The sequence below is a fragment of the Canis aureus genome, chromosome 11 (genome assembly GCF_053574225.1).
Source record: "Canis aureus isolate CA01 chromosome 11, VMU_Caureus_v.1.0, whole genome shotgun sequence".
NCBI classification, from domain to species: domain Eukaryota; kingdom Metazoa; phylum Chordata; class Mammalia; order Carnivora; family Canidae; genus Canis; species Canis aureus.
Genome location: NC_135621.1, coordinates 51,470,746 through 51,487,632, shown reverse-complemented (window position 1 = coordinate 51,487,632; position 16,887 = coordinate 51,470,746). Strand labels below are relative to the sequence as shown.

Sequence of the window (16,887 nt, the reverse complement as noted above, 5' to 3'; positions counted from 1 at the left end):
ATGCGGTCTGTCCCTGGTTGTGCATAAGCATTCAGCCAGCCCCCAGTTCTTCAGGAGGAACTGTTCTTCAAGAAGTTTTGGATTTGGTGTGTTTACAGAGGAGATGAGTTCAGGGTCATCCTGTGTTGCCATGTTGGGCCAGAATGCCTTTCTTTATTACTGGTTTTAAGTAATGTAATTATGATATCCTTTGGCATGGTCTTGATTCTTTTTCTTGGGCTTTGTTGAGCTCTGGACTTGGGGTTTGCATCATTTTTGGAAAATTTGACCATTATTTATACAAATAATATTTCTGTCCTCTCTTTACTTTTCCCATTACCTGTGTTTTGTTTACTCAGGTCACCGATATTCTTTTTCATTTTTGCTTTTTCATCTAATCTTTCCACTAACTTTTGATACTTTCTATTGCAATGCCTTCAAGTTCACAAATCGTTTCTTTGGCATAGTCTAAGTTCCTTATTGAATCCTAGCCAGTGTTTATTTCAGACTTTGAAGTTTTCATTTTTAGAGTTTGATCAGGTTCTCTTTTACCTTTTCACTGTAAAGTATAACATGAGTTATACTTTCCTGTTTCTTTGCATGCCTGGGAATTTTTATTGGGTGCCAGACATTATGAATTTTACCTTTCTGGGTGCTGGATATTCCACATTCCCCTGAATATTCTTTAATTTTGTTCTGGGATGCAAACAACTTAGAAAAAGGTTGATGCTGTTGAGGCTTGCTTTGAGTTAGCTGAGGGCATCATAACTTGTAGGGCTAAATTTCTCCACACTACTGAAGCAGTGTTCTTCTGAGTCCTCCATCTGATATATCATGAATTTTAAGACTTTCTCTTTTGGCTTATTGGGAACATAGACTTCTAGTCCTGTGTGAGCTCCAGTGGTTATTTTTCTCTTGGAGTGGTGCTTTCTGCAGCCTCAGATAATTTTCTCAAATGAATGCATTGATTCATTCTCAGCTGAAGACTCAAGGAGGACCCTCTGTGGGTCATTGGATTGCCCCCCCCATCACCTGTGCAGCTCTCTCTCCTCTGCTACTCTGCCCTACAAACTCTAGCTGCAAGGGGCTCCCTAGACTCCTAGTTCTGTCTCCTCAATTCCCAAAACTACCAGACTCTGAGTGGGTCCCCAACCCTGCACTGTGCACTGGAAAAGCTTGGACAATGATAGGGCCCGTTTGTTTGTTTCCTGTCTCTCAGGGATCCTTGTTATGCATTGCCTGATATCTGAAAACTATTATTTCCTTTCTTCCTCTCAGTTTTTTTTCTTACTAAAGCTGGGAGGATAAATTTAATGTGTATTACTCTATCTGGGGCAGAAACAGAAGCTCAACTAGATTTTAAGACCTTAAAACATTAACTACTCTTTTGAGCTCAATGGTTATTGCCATTCTACTTCCTACAACGAATTGTCCCAAACTTGGCCCAGTACTCTAAACAACATACAGTAATTTGAGCTAAAGCCCTTTTTAAAAATTTCATTGCTTTTAAAGCTGTAGGTACAATAGTTCCATACTGGACTTCCTGAATATGCTGTTAGATTAACTCAGTGTTGATTGATTGCTTGCTGTGTAATAGGCCCTATTCTCAGTATTGGGAATATAGCTGTGACAAAGCCATATTAGAATTCTTGTCCTTCTGGAATTTACATTCCAGTGAAAGATGGATAGATCTGACCATGTAATAGCTAACATTTATTGAGTGATTGCTATGTGCCAGGAATTAACTAGGTATATATATATATATATATAAAATAAATATAACTATGTGTGTGTATTCTATCCTTAAAACATATATATCTCCTTATATATATATACACATATATATATCCTTAAAATATATACATATATATGTATATGTATATTTTATCCTTAAAACAACCCTTTGTGGTAGGTATTATTCTCATTTTATAAAGAAAAAGAGAGGTCAGTTACATGCCTAGAGTGGCAAAGTTGGTAGGAGATAGAGCTAAGAGTGAATTTTTGCTGTTTCAGAGGCTAAGCACCTGCTGTACTACCTCTCTGTGTATGGTTAACTCAGATGATTTCTGGGGTTGACTCATCTCAGTTATGATTTTTGACTTCAGGCCTCCATTAGCATACAACTTTACCAAATCAAGGTCAGTTGCTCCAAATGATGCAGAAATCAGACCAATCTCTCATTGTTTTCTATTTTCTTGCTAGTAAATATGGTGTCAGCTTGGGAGAGGTCTTGTCCTGAAGCCATTTAAGAGATGCTCAGAGTGTTGGGATCTAATCTCCCCTTGCCTTTATTATCTCCACAAGAGATCCTAATTGGTGCCATCTTGTCCCTTCTTGGAAAGACAACTCTCCATCCCCTTAAAGTATCAAGTGAGCTGAGTGAGCATTCCTTCTAAAACAAATTCTAGCTTTTGTGCCATGAATTATAAGCTGGGGCTTCTTGGTCCAGTATTTTACAAGAGGTACAGGCAGGCTCCTGGCACAGCTCTTCCACTCAAGATAGCCATTGTCACACCTTGGGATGAGTCAGGTCAAGAGTATTAAAACTGAGATCCTTGGCATTTGATTCTGGGTAGGAATCTGTTATGTCAGGCTGAGTTGTGACAATGTTTGAAGAAATATACCGCTTGAATTATTCAACTGACAACTTTAAAGCTATGGGTCCTGTGCTGTGTTTTATTTTGCTTGGTCTACCTGATTCAGACCACAAGCTTCTTGGGAGACAAATTCAATCAACATTCAGTTAAGGAGAATTCCAGGAAAGGGTACCTTCCATATTGTCTGCCATGTACATTACTATAGCTGGTACATTCTTGTTGGTTTATACTGGCTGTTTAAAAATCCTAAATCTAAAAACATATAAATAATTACATACTATTTGATTATAAGTTATATATAAATCACATGGTTATAAACCAATTAAAATAAAAGATACTAAAGATAGTAAAACTATTTTGGACACTATTGTCAACATAATGTGATGTGTTGGTCTGATGATTTATTTTATGAAATGTCAAAATAACTTTTGGGCTCAGAAAGTCACTCTAAATCTGTAACTTTTGTTTGAGGATTGTAATTTTAATGGCTGTATATGACTTAGCACAGCTTTTGGCCAATAACCACAAGTCTCTCCCTTCCCAAGTGTGGGTATTTTAGCCCAGATTTAAAGGAAATATCAATATTTGGCTGGGGAGTAAGGTTTGGTTTATTATTTGCACAGTGAGCATATTTTTAAAAAATTCTATGTTTTAAATCAGGAGCACAGAAACTCTTGGGTTTATTTCTTACTGCCCTCTTTGGGTTATTCACTCCTGTGTTTAGAGGAAAAACTTTGGAGAAATAGCTGTCCAAATGTGTGATTCCTTGGTCCGCCAGGGCTGGGCGCACAGCAGGTGCTCCCAGGACATCTACAGGTTGTCCAGGGGGTTTGCAAGGGCATGGGAAGGGGCCCGCCCTGTCTAGACATTGCGCTAGCATCACTGCCAGTGTCCAGCTGGCTCTAACCACCTGGGCCAGTCCAGATCTTTCCAGTTCTCTGTGGCAGATGCTGCCTGTTGGCGACATAGTTGCCTCTAAAACTTGGAGAGGAAGGAAACTAGGACCCAGCTCGTGCCATACAGCCTGTGGCGCCCTGAGGAGGAGCAAGGAGCATATGCTCTGGGGCATCTCCAGGAGTAGATGTAGGGTTAGGCTCCCAGGCATCTTAGCCTCTTCTCATCCTTGTCTGGGGTCTGTGTGATTAGGACAAGAGCTCTGCATGCACGTTGAAGACCTCAGATTCTGTCCCTAGCTCGTCATTGGACAAGTAGTTTCCTTCCCTGTAAACACTAGGGTTGGGCTAATGAATGATCTGTAAGGTCCTTTGAGGACACACATTCTATGTTCTATGATTTCCTACTTCTCGGTGATTTTCTTTTAATTTTCTGTCCTGGCTCTGGGAGCCGAGCAGTGCTGTCTGTGATTGGACACAGAGTGAGGGGGGTGGACGGAGGGTGGGGAGCTCCTCCCTCCCCTGGCTCTCACTCTCCCTCTTCTCCCATCCTCTCTCTTTCTCCGGGGTTGGAAGCACTACAGAAATCTCACAACTTGGAATATCCCTCAGCAACTTATGAGGCTTGTTATGTGAATTAGTGAATGAGGCATGGCTCCCCCCCCGCCAAAGACAGCTCTTAGTTAGATACCTGTTGGGGTGTCCAGGGAAGTGCCAGGCGCTTCAGGTGAATTTGGCTAGGATTGCGGTGACTCAGGAAGCTGGCTCCTGGGGAGGGACTGGGGTGTGTGTGTGTGTGTGTGTGTGTGTGTGTGTTTCCTTCCCTGTAACTGAGCCAATGACACAGCCTGGGCCAGAGGCCAGCCACTGTTGGGGCTGAGGTAAACACCTTGAGACACTTTGTCAACAGAGCCTAAGCCCTGTCAGCCTGTGGACTGGGAGGCATAATCAGGCCGCACAATAGCCCAGGGAGGGTTGGCGTTCAGCCACCTAGGGTACTTAGTTTTGTCTCTAAAAGCTGAGCCTAATCCTTTTAGCCCTAGCCTCTCAGTGCCTCCAGGGGAGGAAGGTAATGCCTCCCTAGGCTCAGTGAGGTTATGTAACTGGTTCCAGGTCCCAGAAGAGGGCCAGGCCGGCCTGTGTTCTTTCTGTACTGGGAAGGCGGCAGCAGGGGTGGGGGGCTTGCGGTGCCTGTCGGATCTTTCTGGGGAGCTTTCTGGCTGGCTGGACACCTTCCCCCAGACCCCCTGCATGCCAGAGCCCCTCTCCACATCCGGCCCCGTCCCTCTTCTTCCTTATTCTCATACATTCCCAGAGAAGCTCATCCCCCCCATGGTTCCCAGTATACCCAGCTTCCAGCTCAGGCCTCTCTGCAGGCTCTAGACGCAACACCTCCTCTCAGGGGTCAAGGTCAGCGTAGGGCAGAGGGGTTAAGGACGCAGGCTCTGAAAACTACATCATGACTCCTACAATAACCTTCAACACCCTGCCTCGTTTCTCAGCTGGAGAAGGCGATGGTAACAGCACCCTTCTCAGAGGGCCGGTGTGAGTCTAAATGAAATAATTCATGCAAAGCTCCTAGATCAGCGCCCAGCACCCAGTATTTTCTCTTCCTTGTTCCCTCCTCTCCAGCCTGCCCCTGCCCAGTCTTCCCTGTTCCGATGAACGGCCCCATGGTGACCCCATCTTCCTGGTCCCTGCCTAGGCCTCGCCTGTATCCAGGCGCCTCCAGGCCCCAGTGGCTCCCCCCTCTCCATTCTTGCTGCCACTGTGTTCGCTCAGGCCCTTTATTTCGCTGTTTTGTATGGCTCGGGCTGCCGGCTGGGCTCCTTACCTCCAGTCTCACTTCTTCCAGCCCAATACAACCACCAAATCCAGCCCCGTCCCATACAGGACGAAGCCCACCCTCCCGGGTGCACCCTGCCTGCCAACATCTGGCCCGTGCCCACCTTTCTGGCCGCAGGTCAGCACACGTTCCCACGTAGTAGCCACGCCAAACCCCAGCCCCTGCTCCCATCCCCTTCCATCCCCCGTTTATGCAGTTCCTTCTTCCTAGAACACCTTTCCTACACCCCTCCTCATCTGCCCGATGCCTGCTTTTCCTCCAAGACCATAATAGTAATAGATACATTTACAGAACCTAATAGCCAACGTGATTCTAAACATGCTTTATAGGTGTTAATTCGTGTCATCTTTTCCACGACCCTATGGAGTAGGTACATCTATAGAGTGAGGAAACTGAGGCACGGAGAGGCTAATAAGTTGACTGAGCTCCTAGAACAACTGGAGAGTCTGGGCGCAGACCGACGCAGCCAGCTCTAGAACGTGTGCCTGAGCAGCACAACATGCTTCAAGGCACTCTGGGGCCCCATCTCCCAGGGAAGCCCCCCACCTCTCCAGGACTCCAGTGCTGCTGCCTCTTCCAGGCTGCTGTACGTTTGTCACAGCCTTGGTCATATTGCTGTCTCCTGTGAACCTCTGGACAGAAAAGACCAAAATGCATTCATTTCCGCTTCCTCGGTGCCCTTAGGCCTTGGCACTGGGCAGCCCCCCCACCCAACATATTCACTGCATAAAAACATGAGCATTTTTATGAGTGAGCGTCATCTGTGGGGCTGCCCTCTTGTTTTCACCAAGCTTTGGGCCTTCGTTTCCAAGACTTATCTGGGACTTGTCTCTTCCAAGAAGCCTTGCCCACACCCTCCGTCTCTCCTTTGGTTTGAAGGGTTCGTCTCCCTTGCCCGGGACCATGTATGTGGACGGTCAGCTCTTGGTTGGGCCTGCTGATGGCAAAGGAGCCACAAGGAGCCAGCAGACTCGGAAAAAGGCCTGGTTCTCTTCCGTCTGGGGAGCGGAAGCTGGAGGCCTTGGGTCACGTCCTGTCCGGCTACCAGGACAGCAGAGTGAAGAAGCGTGTGGGGCTGAAGGGGGAGACAGCCCAGGGGTGGGTTCTGTTAGGATGTCCGTCTGCCACCACAGCCACCCCAACTGAGATGACAGGGTCACAGGGAATCCAAGTGTAGAACCAGGGGCCATCCTGCCCCAAGAGGACTATAATCAAGGAATGTTACAGAACAAAGGAAAATGTCTTTCTCATGGTATTTATTCTGAAACCAGAACTGAGAGTGGAATTGGGCAGAGCATTTTGAGGGTGATGCGAAGTTCCCACAGACCCCAGAAACTTCCTGCAGCCCAGCAGCCTGTGTTTCAGGGGCGCTGATGGGTAGCCGGGGGGCAGTCTCACCAAGACTCCGGGAGCTGGGGGTCCTGCCCTCTGTGCAGAGGAAACTGAGTCAAGAACCAGGTTGCCCACCCCCAGCTGTCTGTCTCTAAGGCCAGGCCCTTGGGATCTGGACGCGCCTCTTCCCTTCGGTCTGTCCAGCAAGTGGGACACACCCGCAGCTCCCGGAAGGAACTGAGGTCTGTGGGCTTCGGCCGAGTGGGCTCCTTCCTCCAGGAAGCATCCCTCTTAAATGTGTGTTGTTTCCAGGTGCTTCCTGCAGCCTCTACCCCACACTTCCTGAGGAAGCTGAAGCCCAGAGAGGGCTTGGAACATTCTCTCAGCCACCTAGAGAGAGCCATTTTGGTGTGGATGTGTCAAAATGGCCCTGTCCACATGTAAAATGCCTTGTCCCACAGCCCTCCCTTAATCCTAACCCCCACCTCAGTCCCCATACCCCATCCCTGACTTCCTCGCCTCCCTCTGCCCCTGCTTGACCCCTCAGATCTCAGGTGATCGGGGCAGGGGCAGGGGCAGGGAGAGGATAAAGCACTTGCACGTACTTTGCAATTTTTCAAAAGCAAAATGTTTAGAGTGCACATGTGACTGTGTTGCTTTGAGGTGGCGTTAAAATGTCCCCAGCACAGGCCCTCTTCCAAAGCATAGATGCTTGGGGTTTTCCTGGGGGGGGTACCCCCGCAGAAGGTGGGGTTCCCTGGTCACAGCAGCCTCGGATCAGGCCTGGCCACAGTTGGGCTGGGAAGTCCGAGTTCCCTACCCCTGGGCCCTGCTGGCTCCCTTCTTGACAACGGAAAGGGTGCTAAGAAAGAATCCTGCAGGACACAGAGCTGGGTTCCGTGTACACAGCGCAGGCCACCCCTGGGGCCCAGGCGGGGGCCTCGGTGAGTTCAGCCCATCCTGGTGGCGGCCACAGGGCCTGGAGGGAAGCCCTTAGTGGGGTTCGGACTCAAGCTGGTTGACAACCAGCTCTAGCTTTGTCACTTACCACCCAGGTGACTCTGGATCAGCCCTTAACTGCCCTGAGGCTCATGTCCCCATTCATAATGGGGGACAAATATGCCTTAGCTACAAGTGTGCTGTGAGAGTGCAATACCAGTGTGTCATTATTGCTGCTTGCCTTTCAGTCTCCTAGTTCCTCCGGCCCACGCACTCCACCCTCACCCTCACCCCTGTCCCCACCGCATTGACCTGGTATCACAGCAGACGAATAGCAGACTTTATTTCCCTGGAAGACCTTCTGTAGAACAGTGGCTTTGTCTGTGGATGATCACTAGGTGGTCTTACCACAGTGTGTCTGTGAGCTGGGCCACAATGCTCTAGAACTCACAAGTTCTGTTGGGACCACAGCACCAGTACGGGGTGTTCCTCATGCCGAGCCCAGAGCTGCGCACCTGGAAGGCATGCGAGAAGATTGATGAGTTATTGAATGAATGGATGGAGGTGGAAATGAAGATCCAGTTAAGGGAAGTCCCTGGACTCACAACTTGCAACTGGCTCTGCTCTGCTGAGCCTGCTTTTGAGCAGAGTATTAATCCCTCCTATTTCTCCCACCTCTGGTCTGCCCAGGACATCATGCAGAACCCTTGGCATTGGTCTCCCCACCACTCTGTCACCTGCACCCTCTGCCAGAACCCCTACTTTTCCTGCACACGTTTCCTGGTTCCTTAGCTGCTGTCTGGTGTCTTCATCGGCATGAAGTGGAAGGGTGATGGCATGTGGGTATGTTTAACTCCCAGATAATGTATTTCTGGAGGAATGTGGACCATGAGTGCTTTGGTCTCCTCACGGGCATAACAAGAGGTTGGACCTGATGGCCTCTGACACCCTGTCCTTCTCTGGCATCCTATGGTGCTGTCACTCCTGGACACCATTGTTTCTGTTTGGATTGATGAATTATGCACCATGTCAGCATAATTCAAAAGATAGAGTAGGCTCCTCATATGTCCTTCCAGGGACAGTCCAGCATATGTATACCTAGAATGAAGCTTGAAGCCTTGGGCCAGATTGGGTCAACTCTTTTTTGGTTGTTTTTGATACTGGTATGCTATTGTTTAGATGCCTCATCATTTATTTATTCAGTCCTTCCACCCACACCCCCTCCCTGATATTTAGGCTTAAAAATAATGCTGCAATGCATATCCTTGTATATGTATCTCTGAGCACATGTACAATTATAACTATAAAAATCCTAGAAGCAGAACTCCTGGTTCAAAAGATAGATGGCATTTCAATTTGTATTGATATGACCAAATTGCCTTTCAATGATATTTACGATTTATACTTCCACCCACAACAGTGTCCATGTCTCCACAAACCAGTACCTATGATATTTAGGAAATCATAAGTTTGTAGTAGATGAGTTTTCCCAAGTGGAACATAACCTATATAACTTCTAGGTCAGAAGTAGCATATTAACAGCATCCCAGAGCCCCCTCCCCATGTTTTTTTTGTCACTACTCACTGTTCTCTCACTACTCACTGTTCTGCCTAGTCAATATCTGACTTTTAATACCATAAGGTTAATTTTGCTTGTACTAGACTTTTACATGGAATTAAATAGTTTGTAATCTATTGCTTCTGGTTTTTCATGCTCAGCATATATAAAACTCATCTATGTTCTTGTGTGTGGCGACAGCTCAACCATTTTCATTACTGCTGTTTAAAAATACAGGATAACTTATTTGTTCATTCTGCTGGTAGCAGACATTTGGGTGATTTTAGTCTGGGGCCATTGAGAATAGTGCTGCTAAGTATATTCTTATACCTGCCATGTAGGACAACTGTACTAATTTCTTGGGTATTTCTATGAGTAGAACGGCTGGGTATAAAAGAGCATGTTTATGTTTAGCTTTCTGGTGTTGTAAATAAAATTGAGAGCTCCAGCTGCTCCGGATCCTCTCCAGGACTTGGTATTGACAGAGGTTTTCAACTTTAGCCATTTTGTAGGAGGTGGAAGTGGTTTCTCATTGTGGTTTTATTTTCATTCTCCTGATGACTACTGTATTTGAGCCCTGTTTTATATTATTTTGGCCATAAAAACCTTTGTGAAGTATCTCTTCAAGTCTTTTGTTATTTTTCTTTCTAAAAACTGATTTGAGGAGTTCTTTATATATCCTGGACATGAGTTTTTTGTCAGATGTAAATATTGCAAATGTTGTCTCCCATTCTGTGAATTACCTGGTCATGTTCAAGACATCTTGCCTACTTTGAGGTCATGAAGATAGTTTCCTGTGTTATTTTCTAGAGGCATTATGCATCTTTTCCTCAAGACCTGAGCTGAAATGTCCACAATAGCCAAACTGTGGAAGGAGCCTTGGTGTCCATCGAAAGATGAATGGATAAAGAAGATGTGGTTTATGTATACAATGGAATATTCCTCAGCCATTAGAAACGACAAATACCCACCATTTGCTTCAACGTGGATGGAACTGGATGGAGAGTATTATGCTGAGTGAAATAAGTCAATCGGAGAAGGACAAACATTATATGGTCTCATTCATTTGGGGAATATAAATAATAGTGAAAGGGAATAGAAGGGAAGGGAGAAGAAATGGGTAGGAAATATCAGAAAGGGAGACAGAACATAAAGACTCCTAACTCTGGGAAATGAACTAGGGGTAGTGGAAGGGGAGGAGGGCAGGGGGTGGGGGTGAATGGGTGACGGGCACTGAGGGGGGCACTTGACGGGATGAGCACTGGGTGTTATTCTGTATGTTGGCAAATTGAACACCAATAAAAAATAAATTTATTATTAAAAAAAAAGACCTGAGCTGAGATCAAGCTGAGATCAGATGCTTAACCAACTGAGCCACTCAGGCACCCCAAGAAGCTTTATACATCTTTCATATTTAGATCTCTATTCCACCTGGAAATCTTAAGTTTGATGGAAAATAGGAATTAAGAATAATTTTTCCTTCTGTAGATATCCTATTGACTAGGTATTTTTATTGAAAAGATCATCCTTTCTTCATTGCTCTGCAGTATTATCTTTGTCATAGAATGAGTATTCTTGTATGAGTGGGTTGATTTCTGGACAGTCTTTTCTGTTTTATTGGTCTATCTTTACACAATATTATGCTGTAATAATTTATATTTAGCACTCTTCTACATCTTTCAGATCTATTCCTGGATATTGTATTTTATTGGTTGAGTACATATTTAAAAGTGTCCTTTTCAATTATTTTTAGTATATAAAAACATAGTTGTTTTTATATATGTTTAAATTTAGTAATCTGAAGATTCTTTTGCATTTTCTATATACACAATCATGCAGACTGTAGATAATGACAGGGTTTTTTTCCTTTCTAATCCTCATGCTTTTTCTTTGTTTTTCTTGTTTTATTGCAGTGTCTAGGTCCTCTTGCATTATGTTGAATAGAAGTAATAATAGTTGACATCTTCTCTTGTGGGAAAAGCTTTTAGTGTCAGTATTAGGATTAATTTCCCCATTCAGTATGTTTATTTAGGTTTTTAATAAATATCCTTTATCAGATTGAGGAAGTTATTCTCTATTCCAAGTATACTTAGGGTTGTTTTTTTTCCTAAGAGTGCATTTCAAATTTTATCAAATATTTTTTCTATATTAATTTTTTTTCTTTATTCTGTTAAGATGGTTACATTGATCAATTGTTCAGTGTTAAATTCGCTTTGTTTTCCATTAATAAACCCAGTTTGCTCACAGTGCATTTTCCTTTGCATATGGTACTGGGTTTGATTGGGTAAAATTTTGTTGAAGATATTGAAATTGATCTTTGTGAAAGAGATTGGCCTTCTATAAGTTTTCTTTTATATTAAATGCCTATCAGCCTTTGGCATCAAGGATATGTGAGCCTCATAAACGAGTTCAAAGTATTCCCTCTTTTTCTACTTGTTAAATGTATTTGAGAAAGAGTGATTTTCCTCAAACATTTGAGAGAATTTATTTATTTAAAAATATTTTATTTTTAAATTTTTAAAAGATTTTATGTATTTATGAGAGAGAGAGAGACAGAGACAGAGACAGAGAGACAGAGACACAGGCAGAGGGAGAAGCAGGCTCCCTGCAAGGAACCCTGTGTGGGACCTGATCTTGGATCCTGGGATCATGTCCTGAGTCAAAAGCAGATGCTCAACTGCTGAGCCACCCAGGCATCCCTTACAAGATTTTGTTATTTGAGAGAGTGAGCAAGAGAGAGAGCAAGAGGGAGTGTTTAGCAGTGGTGGGAGGGGTAGAGGGAGCTCGAGAAGCAGATACTCTTGCTGAGCAGGGAGCTGGAGTGAGAGAATTTAATATTGAAGTTAAATCTTCACTAAGAAGAATTTATTCTCCTCGATTTATCTTCATAAACTGAAATTTTCTTAGTGGGGAAAGTTTTATTTAAGGATTCAATTTCTTTAATTAATATGGAATTATTCATATTTTCTGTTTTTATGTCAGTCTTGGTTTTTCAAGAAGTTAGTCTATTTCCTCTGGGAAATGAACAAGGGGTAGTGGAAAGGGAGGCGGGTGGGGGGTTGGGGTGACTGGGTGACAGGCACTGAGGGGGGCACTTGACGGAATGAGCACTGGGTGTTATGCTATATGTTGGCAAATTGAACTCCAATAAAAGTAAATAAATAAATAAAAAACCAGAAAGATTAAAATGGTTAAAAAAAAGAAGTTAGTCTATTTCATCTAGCTTAATGGCATAAAGTTGTTTCTAATATTATTTTATAATCTTTATTTTTGGATATCAGCAATTTGTATACTGTCTCCTTTTCCTGATACATCTTGCTAATGTATTTATCAATTTTCTTTTCAAAGAACTATCTTTAGCTTTGTTAATTTTTCTCTATTTTGCATTTGTCTTCTATTTCATTGTTTCCTCTCATGTTATTTTTTTATTTCTATTTTCTGCTAGGTTTACTTTGCTATTTGTTTTCTAACTTCTTGGTATAAATACTTATTTCACTGATTTTCATCCTTTATTTTTTTCTAATATATCCATTTGAGGCTATAAATTTCCCTTGAAGCATGGCTTTAATTGAATTCCAGAAGTTTTGATACAGTTTTCATTAATACTTAATCTGTGTTCTAATCTCCAGTGTGATATTTTGTGAACCATGAGCAATTGAGAAGTACTGTATATTCCTCACCTTCAAGACTTTGTGATTCTTAAACTTCCATTTGGTTACTGACTTCTAATTTAATTTCACTGTGGTCAGGGAATATGCTCAGAGTCATTTTAAACCTTTTGAAATGGACTAACATTTGCTTGGTACTAATACTATGGCTTAGTGTGTGACCAATTTTAGAATGTCTCTTGTAGTTACTGGGCACAAGGTTCTACATATGTCATTAGATCTGTTTCTTAATTCTGTACATCAATATTTTATATATTGTCTATTTTTTATTGAGCTACATTTCATATGCCATAATATTCACCCTTTGAAGTGTACAATTCAGTAGTTTTTAGTGTGTTAACAAAAGTGTGTGGCCATCACCACTAATTTCAGAACATTTCATCACCCCAGAAAGAAACCCTCCCCATTTCTCCCTTCCTCCAGCCCTTGGCAACCAATAATTTATTTTCTGTATCTATGGATTTATTCACAACATTTCATATAAGTGGAATCATATAATATGTGGCCTTTTGTGTCTGGCATCTTTTGCTCCATATTAGGTTTTCAAGGTTCACCTACGTTGTAGTAAGTATCGTACTTCATTACATTATATGGCTGAATAATATTCCATCATGTAGTCATACCACATCTCGTTTGTACTTTCACCATTTGATGGACATTTAAGTAGTTTCTCTTTGTTGGCCATTATGAAGAGTGCTGCTATAAACACTTGTGTATAAATTTTTGTGTGAACATAGGTTTTCAGTTCCTGTGTGTGTGTGTGTGTGTGTGTGTGTGTAGGAGAGGAACTTCAGGGTCGTATGGTAATTCTATGCTTAACTTTTTGAGGAGCTGCCAGAGAGCTATCCAGAAAGCAGTACCAAGGAAGCCGAGGTGGCTCAGCAGTTTGGTGCTGCCTTCAGCCCAGGGTGTGATCCTGGAGACACAGGATCGAGTCCCACATTGGGCTCCCTGCATGGAGCCTGCTTCTCCCTCTGCCTGTGTCTCTGCCTCTCTGTCTCTCTCTCCCCGTGTTTCTCAAGGATAAATAAATAAAAATCTTAAAAAAAAAAAGAGCAGTACCATCGTACACTCCTACCAGACATGTATGAGTGTTACAATTTCTCCACATTCTCCTTATTGTCTGTTAGCTGTTAGCCATCCTGATGGTGTGTGAAGTGGTATCTGATTGTGGTTTTCACTTGCATTTCCCTAATGACTAAAGATACTGAGCATCTTTTTATATGATTGATCATTAGCCATTTGTTTATCTTCTTTGGAGAAATGTCTAAAATGTTTTTCTCATTTGAAATTGCATTCTTTGCTTTTTGTTGAGTTGTTAGCATCCTTTATATATTCTAGATATTAGTCCTTATCGGATCTGATTTTGTGAATATTTTCTCCCATTTTATGAGTCGTCTTTTACTTCCTTGATTCTTGTTTACTATTTTCTGCTTATTCTATCAGTCACTGAGATAGATGTGTTAAAATCCTCTATTATGATTATAGATTTTCTATTTTTTCTTGTAGCAGCATCTATTTCTAAGGCTCATTAAGTGCATACAAACATAGACTTATAATATCTTTCTTTTACATTGGCCCTTTTTATTTTTTAAGATCTTATTTATTTATTCATGAGACACACACACACACACAGAAACAGAGAAAGAGGGGGTGGGGAGGGAGAGAGAGACAGGCAGAGGGAGAAGCAGGCTCCATGCAGGGAGCCTGACGTGGGACTCGATCCCAGATCTCCAGGATCATACCCTGGGCTGAAGGCAGCGTGAAACTGCTGAGCCACCCGGGCTGCCCAACCCTTTTTATTATTATGAGATGTCCCTGTGTTTTAGTAATGCTTCTTGAAGTCTACCTGTTGAGATTAGTATGCTACACTAGCTTTTTTTTTTTTTAATGGCTTGTATATCTTCTTTGTCCTTTTAAAATTCTTTTGTCTATATTCTTATTTAGACATCATATATCCTATAAGCAGCTTATATTTATTTTTTAAACCCAGCCTGGCATTTTTCATTTAATTGAAATATGTAAGCTATTTGTATTTTTGTAATTACTGGTATATTTAGACTGAAATCTAATCTAGCATCTTATTTGTTTTCAGTTTGTCCCACTTATGTTCATTTTTCTCTCCTTTTTTGTCTTCTTTTGGAATAATCATGTTTGTTTTGTTTCATTTTAAGATTCAATTTCCCTGCTCTATTAGCTCGTTAGTACACACTTTCTCACAACTCTTCTAGAGGTTGCCCTAGTGATTACAACATGCATCCTCCACTTATTAAAGCCTCATATGTTAGTGCACTTACCACATCCTAGACAATGCAAAGACTGAGTGTCACTTACTCCATTTACCCCTTCCCACCTCTTATGCTATTGTTTCCATGTACATTAATTTCAGTTATTTAAAACTCCATGATATATTTTCATTATTACTGCCTTAACAACAGTCACTATTCACTTAGATTTACTCACTTGCCTATCCTTTCCTTCGCTCTCCATTTCTGCCTGCGTTTCTTTGTTTTTATCTGGCATCATTTTTAAAATTACTTTTTTTTTCTTTAAAGAAGAGTTTTGGACTTACAGAGAAATTGCAAAGACAGTACAGAGAATTGCCACTTATCCTGCGGGCACTTTCCCCTATTATCATCTTATTAGTAGAATATATTTCTTACAATTACTGAACCAACTAATACAATTAGTATTAAAGTCTATCCTCTATTCAAATTTTCTCAGTTTTTACCTCATGTTCATTTTTCCCTTCAAAGAAACCACATTATATTTAATCATCATGTCTTCTTAGGTTCCCTGTGGCTATGACATTTTCTTAAGTTTACTGAGTTTTTGATGACGTTAACAGTTTTTGAGCAGTACTGGGGATGTATTTTGTAGAGTGTCCCTCAATTGGGATTTGTCTGATATTTTTCCAGTTATTAGATTGGTAGCATAGGTTTTTGGGAGGAAGAACCACAGAGGTAAAGTGTTATTTTTAGCACATCATGTCAAGGGTGCATACAATTCACAGGCCCCTCAAAATCAGGATCTGCCCCCAAATGTGGGGTAACTATGGCCACTGACCATCCTAGGAAATGACTGCATAGCCCTGAGATAGGACGAGGAAGGAGTTGTGGATATGATGTTTCCTCTGGTTGCCTATCACCACACCCGTCTCAGATGTGAGTGTCCCATTGTGTTGAGATAGTTGTGTTTAAAGACAGGCCTTTTCTTTATGACATGGTCCCTAGATGTAAACCAATTATTTCATCTGGTGCTCATCCAACGAAACTCCAATTGTTCTAACACTGGAGGGAAAATTGGCCACGCCGGGCTGGCCAGGGCGCTAGTTTTCAGCACAGTCATACCTTCTGGAGAGGTTCTTAAGGGTAATTTTGACTCAGGTGATATTTGCTTTCTTCGCTGCCTTTAGATGTGACTCCACAGTATCTCCTAAAGAGAAGCAGTAATTCTTAGAGACCATGCAGTATAAATCCATCTGAAGAAAACCATTTTAAATATCTAAACTCAACAAAGTTTGTATGTCTGTCTGGATAGGCGATGAACACTTAAAGGGCAGTGACAGTTCCCCTCAACTTGTCCTGGGTTCTATGGGGCTGTGATGTCTGATGGCCAGGCCAAGATCTGAGCAAAGATTTGAAATCAGGTTTTTTGTTTGTTTGTTTTGCTTTTGACCAGATATCCGTAGATGGCAGCACTCTAAGTAGCTTTCTGTGGTGCTCAGAATAGAGACCTTATTTCCCTAATAAACTGAGAAGGCAAACGCTGACCCAATAGGGAGAAAGGAGGTTTACTCTTGAGGATATTTGCATTGAGCTGCAAATGGCCTCTGACCACCAGGGCCTCTGACCCTACAGGCCTCGTTCTGTCATGTAGGGCCATCCAGAGAAACCACCAGAGAAACCACACACTGTGCTTCCCCAGATAGTGGAGGATGGGCTTTTGAGCTCCCCGCCCCCCCCCCCTCCGAATCTTATTTCCTTTGGGATAAACTATCTCAACTTCTCCAGTCAACTGTTGAGATGTGGTTGTGAGCCCCGTCAACATTTTAGCCCAACTTCTGTGAACAAAT

At 42.6% G+C, this 16,887-nt stretch overlaps 2 long non-coding RNA genes across 2 annotated transcripts in view; one reads left to right on the top strand and one right to left on the bottom strand.

The window, feature by feature from the left end:
- The window catches only part of LOC144324078 (uncharacterized), a 66,064-nt gene extending 55,756 nt beyond the window's left edge, over positions 1-10,308 (top strand). Inside the window, exon 3 of the long non-coding RNA XR_013389464.1 lies at positions 9,955-10,308. This is a non-coding gene — a long non-coding RNA (uncharacterized LOC144324078). The remainder of the gene's footprint in view (positions 1-9,954) is intronic.
- Positions 7,912-16,663, bottom strand: LOC144324077 (uncharacterized). The gene is made up of 2 exons (XR_013389463.1): positions 16,163-16,663; positions 7,912-8,101 (listed from the first exon to the last, which is right to left on the bottom strand). It is a non-coding gene; the product is annotated as an uncharacterized LOC144324077 (long non-coding RNA).
- Between the last annotated feature and the right edge of the window lie 224 nt (positions 16,664-16,887).